Genomic DNA, 11797 nt, shown 5'->3' on the forward strand with positions numbered 1-11797 from the left:
TTTAACAAGTCCTCCAGACAAGTTGAAGTTTCTTGTGACGTTGTGTTTGATGAGACTAACGGCTCTCAAGTAGAGCAAGTTGATCTTGATGAGATAGGTAATGAAGAGGCTCCGTGCATCGCGCTAAGGAACATGTCCATTGGAGATGTGTGTCCTAAGAAATCCGAAGAGCCTCCAAATGCACAAGATCAACCATCCTCCTCCATGCAAGCATCTCCACCAACTCAAATTGAGGATGAGGCTCAAGATGTTGAACAAGAAGATCAAGAAGATGAGCCACCTCAAAATGACGACAACGATCAAGGGGGAGATACAAATGATCAAGAAAAGGAGGATGAGCAAGAACCAAGGCCGCCACACCCAAGAGTCCACCAAGCAATTCAACGAGATCACCCCGTCGACACCATCCTCGGCAACATTCATAAGGGGGTAACCACTAGATCTCGTGTTGCACATTTTTGTGAGCATTACTCTTTTGTTTCCTCTATTGAGCCACACAGGGTAGAAGAAGCACTTCAAGATTCGGATTGGGTGGTGGCGATGCAAGAGGAGCTCAACAACTTCACTAGGAATGAGGTATGGCATTTAGTTCCACGTCCTAACCAAAATGTTGTAGGAACCAAATGGGTCTTCCGCAACAAGCAAGACGAGCATGGTGTGGTGACAAGGAACAAAGCTCGACTTGTGGCCAAGGGATACTCCCAAGTCGAAGGTTTGGATTTCGGTGAAACCTATGCACCCGTAGCTAGGCTTGAGTCAATTCGCATATTATTGGCCTATGCTACTTACCATGGCTTTAAGCTTTATCAAATGGACGTGAAAAGTGCCTTCCTCAATGGACCAATCAAGGAAGAGGTCTATGTTGAGCAACCTCCCGGCTTTGAAGACAGTGAGTACCCTAACCATGTCTATAAGCTCTCTAAGGCGCTTTATGGGCTCAAGCAAGCCCCAAGAGCATGGTATGAATGCCTTAGAGATTTCCTTATTGCTAATAGCTTCAAAGTCGGAAAGGCCGATCCTACGCTCTTTACCAAAACACTTGAGAATGATTTGTTTGTATGACAAATTTATGTTGATGATATTATATTTGGGTCTACTAACAAATCTACATGTGAAGAGTTTAGTAGGATCATGACACAAAAGTTCGAGATGTCTATGATGGGGGAGTTGAAGTATTTCCTAGGATTTCAAGTGAAGCAACTCCAAGAAGGCACCTTCATTAGCCAAACGAAGTACACTCAAGACATTCTAAACAAGTTTGGGATGAAGGATGCCAAGCCCATCAAGACACCCATGGGAACTAATGGGCATCTCGACCTCGACACGGGAGGTAAGTCCGTGGATCAAAAGGTATACCGATCGATGATAGGTTCTTTACTTTATTTATGTGCATCTCGACCGGACATTATGCTTTCCGTTTGCATGTGTGCAAGATTCCAAGCCGACCCTAAGGAATCACACCTTACGGTCGTAAAACGAATCTTGAGATATTTGGCTTATACTCCTAAGTTTGGGCTTTGGTACCCTCGGGGATCCACATTTGATTTGATTGGTTATTCGGATGCCGATTGGGCGGGGTGTAAAATTAACAGGAAGAGCACATCGGGGACTTGCCAGTTCTTGGGGAGATCCTTGGTGTCTTGGGTTTCAAAGAAGCAAAATTCGGTCGCTCTTTCCACCGCCGAAGCCGAGTACATTGTCGCAGGTCATTGTTGCGCGCAACTACTTTGGATGAGGCAAACCCTGCGGGACTACGGTTACAAATTAACCAAAGTCCCTTTGCTATGTGATAATGAGAGTGCAATCAAAATGGCCGACAATCCTGTCGAGCATAGCCGCACTAAACACATAGCCATCCGGTATCATTTTCTTAGGGATCACCAGCAAAAGGGGGATATCGAGATTTCTTACATTAACACTAAAGATCAATTAGCCGATATCTTTACTGTAACACCGTCTTCGGGGATTTCGAGAGAAGAAAAAAATATATAAAATGCGAGAATTGATAAACCATAATCATATGACTTGACTTACTGTTTGAATAAACTATAAAGTTAGAAATGCTTCCAAAATCCAAGTTAAAGTGATTCTTTATATTAAACATTGTTTTTTTAAAATGAAATCTTTAAACAATGTTTATTTGGATTAAACTCCTAACTTTAAGATTATTTGTGTGCTGCATAACTAAAACATTTACCTAAATAAAACAAGGAATAAGTAGTAAAAAAATATATTCATAAATATATATTGCATATAATGTTGGGATTAATTGTTTGTTTCATTTATATTTGAAGTGCTAAACTCAAATAAGAATTCAAATTTGAGTTCAAAGGGAAAATAAAAAAAAGAGAAAACCTACGCTTGGGCCGATTTTCTCCTCGGCCCAGAATTCCTCCGTGTCTGCCACACTGCGTTCTCCCCGTGCGGCCCATCTTCCCTGGCGTGCGCGCTCCTCAGCCTTGCCTTGCTCCTTCTCTGCCCGTGGGACCCACCGGTCGGGGCCGGACGACACCAACAGCAATCCATCAAATACCAGCCAGGGCCTCTGTAGATTTAGGTGGGGCCTCGCGGTCAGATCCGCCCTCTTCCCCTGTTGTCGCAGTCAATGCCGTGCCCGCCGGAATAGCTAGACGGTTGAAACAACCCGGCTCGGACTCCTCGTCCCCGAGCATAAAACCCTCCGCGGAACCCCGTTCGTTGCGTAGCCAAAATCGAGATCTTCGTGACGAATCGCACGTCCATCTCTCCCTATTCCCCATGGCGAGCTCTCTCCATGGCCGGCAACGACGCATACCGCAAGTCCTTCCTCGTGTCGGCCGTCGTGCACTACACCCGCGGCGCGGTGTTTGCCACGGTTGCTGCGCAGATCGGGGTCACGGCGGTGGCGGGGCACCTAGGCACGCATTCCGCGCTCCTGTTCCTCACCGGTGTCGGGATGTCCGCGGCGCCATCTTCCGCCTCGGTGCCCGTATTCACCTCCACGCCGACCCCTGTGCGGTTTCTTCGCAACGCGTGGGTGATGTTCATGGCTTCGCACGGCGGGGATTTGTGGCCGATGCGCTCGGTATCCCTCACCATCGTCGTTCAATGCCACGGATCCGCGCCTCTTCGAGAACATGTGTGTCTGTGTAGTCAGCTACGGTAAGAACCCTCCCCGAACCTTCGCTTCACCGACCGCTTTGTGTAGCGCGTTTCTAGGGAAGAAATTATCACCTGGGGGGGCATGGTGCGGTCGCCGGCGGGATTCCCCGCCGTGTGGGTAGGCAGCGCCGCCTTAGGCCGTCGCGTTTTAACGGGCTGGGTGCAGATGCCGTTGAACCCTCAGCCAACGAACGAGATTAGAAGCCAACTTAACCTTTCGTCGATTCAATCCTATCCGTTGATCCGAAATTATGTGGCCGGTGGCGCATACCGGTTCGGATGTGTTTTGGGTCGTCCGATGATGATCTAAGGGCTTGGGATCGCGTGTGTGTAGACAGCTGGGGTAGTATTGCTAAAGAGCCCCTGGGGATTAGATGAATTAACCCGCAGTCCACACTGTGGGAAGCCTGAGTCTGGGAAATATTTCGAGTTAGCCCCTGCATTTCTCTGTTTTTGACGCCCAGTCCAGAGATCAATGAAATTAGAAAATTAATTATAGAAAATGATTTTAAATACAAAAATAATTCCAGAAAGTTGTATAATTCATAGAAAATTCATTTTAGCTCCAAATTGAGTAATTCCAGTTGCAATAATTTTGTATTAATATTGTCTACCATCTAGTAACACTATTTAGCCATGAAAATTGAATTAAAATTGTTCACTTGAATTAGTCTATGTCAGGCATTAAATAACTTCAGAAATTCATATCTAAACAATCGTAGCTCCGAATTTAGTGTTTCTTATTCCCACGATCTCATAGCAACGTATAGATTATTAATATATATTTTGTTCTAATGTTTGGTGTGATGTTAATTCTGCCTATACCATGTTTGTCTATATTGCTACGACTAGCGTGAGGTCACGAGTCACCTGAAGAGCAAGTTGGTACCTGAAATCTCAAGTCCCAGGCAAGTTGTGCCCTTGATCACTTCTTTTACCCACTCATGTTCTAATTAATCATAATGATCTGCATATGTTAATTTTGATGGGACCCAATAGGTTACCCTAGTTTGATTATCTTTATACCTTGTTTACCACTGAACTTTTTGGGTAGTACTTGCTAGTGCTTTATGTGGTTTTGGGTATGAAGATACATTATTCATGATCACACTTTTATTGTCTTTTTATTATTACTGTTCATGATAAGATCATTATGTTAATTGGAACATGGAGAACCACCCGAGAAAACAGTGCTACCACAAGGGTTTAATGGGACGCCCTTGGCCGATTAATTAGGAAAGCTAGTGGAAGACTACCTTACCCGAAAGGGGCAAGGGCAGTAGGGGAGTGGTCAGTGTAGGGAGGCCCTCGGGAGGATTTTGCTGCGATGGCGGTCCTGCAAGGGATTCCTGCATTGGAGCTTCTTATAAACTGTAGCGGGTTTTCTGAAGCTAGTGGAACTTTGTAAAGGCTTCGTAGTGTTACCCTGCCTCGCCTCCTCGGTAGAGGTGTATGGGAAGTCGCGATCCCTTGGCAGATGGGTAACATGACTTGTGGGTAAAGATGCGCAACCTCTGCAGAGTGTAAAACTAGTATACTAGCTGTGCTCACGGTCATGAGCAGCTCGGACACTCACATGATTAATTTATGGAACTTAAATTCAATTTGTCATATGCATTGCATCGCAGGTGATGTTGTTACTTCTGTTCTACTATTTAATTGGGTTGGTATTTACTTATACTTAGTAATTGCTAATAAAATTTTGACCAACTTTAAAAGCAATGCTCAGCTTCAACCATCTCCGTTGGTAAGCCTTACACTTCACATGAGCTCCCATCTTTGGCGAGTTCATTCACATTATTCCCCACAACTTGTTGAGCGATGAACGTATGTGAGCTCACTCTTGCTGTCTCACACCCCCCCACAGGTCAAGAACAGGTACCGCAGGATGAGGCGTATGGAGGATGCTACAGCGTTTTCGTGACAGGTCTAGGCCGTCGTCTCCCAGTCAACTTTGGGTTGCTGGACCGTTGTCTCCTTATAATGTAATTATTTATTTATTTTGTATAGAACTCCTGTTATATAGTAAAGATGTGACATTCGATCCTGTGCCATGATTCATCATATGTGTGAGACTTGGTCCCAGCACACCTGGTGATTATTTCGCGCCCGGGTTTTGGACCCCTAAAACCCGGGTGTGACAGAAGTGGTATCAGAGGAATGTTGACTGTAGGACGAAACCTAGATAGAACTGGACAACCATTGTCTACTTACCTTTGCTACTCTGATTCTTTTTCTAATCTTTTCTTAATCTTTTCTCATCTATTTCCGCTTTACTCTGATTAATCTTACCTTTTCTCTCTAAAGACAAATACAAATGTGGATTTCATACTTTGAAATCCAGTGTCTAAAGTGATCTTTAGGAATAGAAGACCTACTCTTAGGAACAAAAACAAAAAAACTATTTTTATAGGTATCTATGTGCCTGAATGCTTGTTCTTACGATACTTGTCTGATTTGGATCTTTGATTGAGTGTGATGAGTTGTGGAGTAATGTCCACAATTACATCTGCATATACATATAGGCATAAATAGAATTCATAAGATAACCAAACAACCTAGATTATCCCCCATTAAAAGTGTAGTTATAGATCCATCTTATCTTAAAAGATTCTCCCTTATCTCAATAAATTCGTCTTAGGCCACTTCGCTTATCTCATCATGAAGTAACAACCATGATCTAATCCAATATTAACTAGATCTTATGCATCTAAACTAGTCATACCAATCTAACTTAGATCCCATCTAATCTAATATGGTCCAATCTAAAGTGAATTACTTAATGGATAAGTTAATACTAGTGAAATAGATTAGACCTCACTCCCATAAATATGTTTTAACCTAAATTGGTGTCCTAGACTAACTTGACCATATACAACTATTTGACCATATGCAACTACCTTACACATCAGATGGTTGCATAACCCCTGTTTTTAATCTAACAACAAAACAGAGATTCTGACCTACTTATGCCATATAATCCATCCTACCCACATATATATTAACCATATGTCACTAAAAGAGACACCAAGCCCTAGGAAGAAAGACATCAACGTCGACAAGGCAAGAAGGGAGGCAGACCAGATCTCCAAATAAGACAAGACCCATCATTTGCGATGAAGAGCTTTCCTTACCATGAATCTTCTTATCCCAAACTATTCTTGCCCCAACCTACCATCTTGTATCCTACATAATTAGGTGGCCATACGTATATACCCATGCCTTCCTAATCACCTGATACTTAGATATAGTCTGAAAAAAAATCTTTTGATACTAAAACCAAATAATAACTGAAACATAGACTACAAACCAAACATGTTGCATCCCTTATCTTACTAATCTCGAGGACGAGATTATTTTTAAGGGGGGTAGAATTTGTAACACCGTCTTCGGGGATTTAGAGAGAAGAAAAAAATATATAAAATGCGAGAATTGATAAACCATAATCATATGACTTGACTTACTGTTTGAATAAACTATAAAGTTAGAAATGCTTCCAAAATCCAAGTTAAAGTGATTCTTTATATTAAACATTGTTTTTTTTAAAAATGAAATCTTTAAACAATGTTTATTTGGATTAAACTCCTAACTTTAAGATTATTTGTGTGCTGCATAACTAAAACATTTACCTAAATAAAACAAGGAATAAGTAGTAAAAAAATATATTCATAAATATATATTGCATATAATGTTGGGATTAATTGTTTGTTTCATTTATATTTGAAGTGCTAAACTCAAATAAGAATTCAAATTTGAGTTCAAAGGGAAAATAAAAAAAAAGAGAAAACCTACGCTTGGGCTGATTTTCTCCTCGGCCCAGAATTCCTCCGTGTCTGCCACACTGCGTTCTCCCCGTGCGGCCCATCTTCCCTGGCGTGCGCGCTCCTCAGCCTTGCCTTGCTCCTTCTCTGCCCGTGGGACCCACCGGTCGGGGCCGGACGACACCAACAGCAATCCATCAAATACCAGCCAGGGCCTCTGTAGATTTAGGTGGGGCCTCGCGGTCAGATCCGCCCTCTTCCCCTGTTGTCGCAGTCAATGTCGTGCCCGCCGGAATAGCTAGACGGTTGAAACAACCCGGCTCGGACTCCTCGTCCCCGAGCATAAAACCCTCCGCGGAACCCCGTTCGTTGCGTAGCCAAAATCGAGATCTTCGTGACGAATCGCACGTCCATCTCTCCCTATTCCCCATGGCGAGCTCTCTCCATGGCCGGCAACGACGCATACCGCAAGTCCTTCCTCGTGTCGGCCGTCGTGCACTACACCCGCGGCGCGGTGTTTGCCACGGTTGCTACGCAGATCGGGGTCACGGCGGTGGCGGGGCACCTAGGCACGCATTCCGCGCTCCTGTTCCTCACCGGCGCCGGGATGTCCGCGGCGCCATCTTCCGCCTCGGTGCCCGTCTTCACCTCCACGCCGACCCCTGTGCGGTTTCTTCGCAACGCGTGGGTGATGTTCATGGCTTCGCACGGCGGGGATTTGTGGCTGATGCGCTCGGTATCCCTCACCATCGTCGTTCAATGCCACGGATCCGCGCCTCTTCGAGAACATGTGTGTCTGTGTAGTCAGCTACGGTAAGAACCCTCCCCAAACCTTCGCTTCACCGACCGCTTTGTGTAGCGCGTTTCTAGGGAAGAAATTATCACCTGGGGGGGCATGGTGCGGTCGCCGGCGGGATTCCCCGCCGTGTGGGTAGGCAGCGCCGCCTTAGGCCGTCGCGTTTTAACGGGCTGGGTGCAGATGCCGTTGAACCCTCAGCCAACGACCGAGATTAGAAGCCAACTTAACCTTTCGTCGATTCAATCCTATCCGTTGATCCGAAATTATGTGGCCGGTGGCGCATACCGGTTCGGATGTGTTTTGGGTCGTCCGATGATGATCTAAGGGCTTGGGATCGCGTGTGTGTAGACAGCTGGGGTAGTATTGCTAAAGAGCCCCTGGGGATTGGATGAATTAACCCGCAGTCCACACTGTGGGAAGCCTGAGTCTGGGAAATATTTCGAGTTAGCCCCTGCATTTCTCTGTTTTTGACGCCCAGTCCAGAGATCAATGAAATTAGAAAATTAATTATAGAAAATGATTTTAAATACAAAAATAATTCCAGAAAGTTGTATAATTCATAGAAAATTCATTTTAGCTCCAAATTGAGTAATTCCAGTTGCAATAATTTTGTATTAATATTGTCTACCATCTAGTAACACTATTTAGCCATGAAAATTGAATTAAAATTGTTCACTTGAATTAGTCTATGTCAGGCATTAAATAACTTCAGAAATTCATATCTAAACAATCGTAGCTCCGAATTTAGTGTTTCTTATTCCCACGATCTCATAGCAACGTATAGATTATTAATATATATTTTGTTCTAATGTTTGGTGTGATGTTAATTCTGCCTATACCATGTTTGTCTATATTGCTACGACTAGCGTGAGGTCACGAGTCACCTGAAGAGCAAGTTGGTACCTGAAATCTCAAGTCCCAGGCAAGTTGTGCCCTTGATCACTTCTTTTACCCACTCATGTTCTAATTAATCATAATGATCTGCATAGGTTAATTTTGATGGGACCCAATAGGTTACCCTAGTTTGATTATCTTTATACCTTGTTTACCACTGAACTTTTTGGGTAGTACTTGCTAGTGCTTTATGTGGTTTTGGGTATGAAGATACATTATTCATGATCACACTTTTATTGTCTTTTTATTATTACTGTTCATGATAAGATCATTATGTTAATTGGAACATGGAGAACCACCCGGGAAAACAGTGCTACCACAAGGGTTTAATGGGACGCCCTTGGCCGATTAATTAGGAAAGCTAGTGGAAGACTACCTTACCCGAAAGGGGCAAGGGCAGTAGGGGAGTGGTCAGTGTAGGGAGGCCCTCGGGAGGATTTTGCTGCGATGGCGGTCCTGCAAGGGATTCCTGCATTGGAGCTTCCTATAAACTGTAGCGGGTTTTCTGAAGCTAGTGGAACTTTGTAAAGGCCTTGTAGTGTTACCCTGCCTCGCCTCCTCGGTAGAGGTGTATGGGAAGTCGTGATCCCTTGGCAGATGGGTAACATGACTTGTGGGTAAAGATGCGCAACCTCTTCAGAGTGTAAAACTGGTATACTAGCCGTGCTCACGGTCATGAGCAGCTCGGACACTCACATGATTAATTTATGGAACTTAAATTCAATTTGTCATATGCATTGCATCGCAGGTGATGTTGTTACTTCTGTTCTACTATTTAATTGGGTTGGTATTTACTTATACTTAGTAATTGCTAATAAAATTTTGACCAACTTTAAAAGCAATGCTCAGCTTCAACCATCTCCGTTGGTAAGCCTTACACTTCACATGAGCTCCCATCTTTGGCGAGTTCATTCACATTATTCCCCACAACTTGTTGAGCGATGAACGTATGTGAGCTCACTCTTGCTGTCTCACACCCCCCCACAGGTCAAGAACAGGTACCGCAGGATGAGGCGTATGGAGGATGCTACGGCGTTTTCGTGAGAGGTCTAGGCCGTCGTCTCCCAGTCAACTTTGGGTTGCTGGACCGTTGTCTCCTTATAATGTAATTATTTATTTATTTTGTATAGAACTCCTGTTATATAGTAAAGATGTGACATTCGATCCTGTGCCATGATTCATCATATGTGTGAGACTTGGTCCCAGCACACCTGGTGATTATTTCGCGCCCGGGTTTTGGACCCCTAAAACCCGGGTGTGACAGAAGTGGTATCAGAGGAATGTTGACTGTAGGACGAAACCTAGATAGAACTGGACAACCATTGTCTACTTACCTTTGCTACTCTGATTCTTTTTCTAATCTTTTCTTAATCTTTTCTCATCTATTTCCGCTTTACTCTGATTAATCTTACCTTTTCTCTCTAAAGACAAATACAAATGTGGATTTCATACTTTGAAATCCAGTGTCTAAAGTGACCTTTAGGAATAGAAGACCTACTCTTAGGAACAAAAACAAAAAAACTATTTTTATAGGTATCTATGTGCCTGAATGCTTGTTCTTACGATACTTGTCTGATTTGGATCTTTGATTGAGTGTGATGAGTTGTGGAGTAATGTCCACAATTACATCTGCATATACATATAGGCATAAATAGAATTCATAAGATAACCAAACAACCTAGATTATCCCCCATTAAAAGTGTAGTTATAGATCCATCTTATCTTAAAAGATTCTCCCTTATCTCAATAAATTCGTCTTAGGCCACTTCGCTTATCTCATCATGAAGTAACAACCATGATCTAATCCAAAATTAACTAGATCTTATGCATCTAAACTAGTCATACCAATCTAACTTAGATCCCATCTAATCTAATATGGTCCAATCTAAAGTGAATTACTTAATGGATAAGTTAATACTAGTGAAATAGATTAGACCTCACTCCCATAAATAATCTAATATGGAGAAGTCAGGCGTGCCCATACTGGCACACCGGACAGTAAACAGTACATGTCTGGTGTGCACCGGACATCCAGGCAGGCCCACAAGTCAGAAGCTCCAACGGTCGGAATCCAACGGAACTGGTGACGTGGCTGGGGCACCGGACATGTTCGGTGTGCACCGGACTGTCCAGTGCGCCATCGAACAGACAGTTCCACCAACGGTCAAGTTTGGTGGTTGGGGCTATAAATACCCCAACCACCCCACCATTCATGGCATCCAAGTTTTCCACTTCTCAACCACTTACAAGAGCTAGGCATTCAATTCTAGACACATACAAAGAGATCAAATCCTCTCCAATTCCACACAAGGCTTTAGTGATTAGCGAGAGAGATTTGCCGTGTTCTTTTGAGCTCTTGCGCTTGGATTGCTTCTTTTCTTTCTCACTTGTTCTTGACATCAAAACTCCATTGTAATCAAGGCAAGAGGCACCAATTGTGTGGTGGCCCTTGCGGGGAAGTTTTGTTCCCGACTTTTGATTTGAGAAGAGAAGCTCACTCGGTCGGAAGGACCGTTTGAGAGAGGGAAGGGTGAAAGAGACCCGGCCTTTGTGGCCTCCTCAACGGGGAGTAGGTTTGCGAGAACCGAACCTCGGTAAAACAAATCCGCGTGTCTCACTTCATTATTCGCTTGCGATTTGTTTTGCGCCCTCTCTCGCGGACTCGTTTATATTTCTAACGCTAACCCGGCTTGTAGTTGTGTTTATATTTGTAAATTTCAGTTTCGCCCTATTCACCCCCCCTCTAGGCGACTATCACAACAGCAGCGGTCGGAGTTCGACCGGGTCGTCGAGGAGCGGGACCAATCTCGGGGCCGGGCTGTCGAGGCCGAAAGCCGGGCCGAAACCCTCACAGCCGACTTAGCCGTAGCCCAGGTCGCGGCCTCGGAGCAGCGTGCCCGAGCCGGAGGTACGCCTTGGCCATCCTTGGTTCTCGTTCCTGTTTGTTTCCTCTGCTTGTGTTTGAGATCTTTCTTCTGGCTGTTCGCAGAGCTCGAGTCCGCCCTTGATGAGTCCGCCAAGGCGCTTGCCGAGGCGCTTGCCGGGGCGGCCGAGCAGAGGGAGGCCGACCACGCGGCCATGTCCGAAGCCGTCTCGGACGTTTATCGGATCCTTGGCTCCGGCGACGTCCCTGCAGAAAGCTCCCCTCAAAGTCGCCTTCAAGCCTTGGGTGATCACGTGCGCGACAGACTCCGTGAGGCGC

Source organism: Zea mays, chromosome 10 (genome assembly GCF_902167145.1).
Source record: "Zea mays cultivar B73 chromosome 10, Zm-B73-REFERENCE-NAM-5.0, whole genome shotgun sequence".
Lineage (NCBI taxonomy): Eukaryota > Viridiplantae > Streptophyta > Magnoliopsida > Poales > Poaceae > Zea > Zea mays.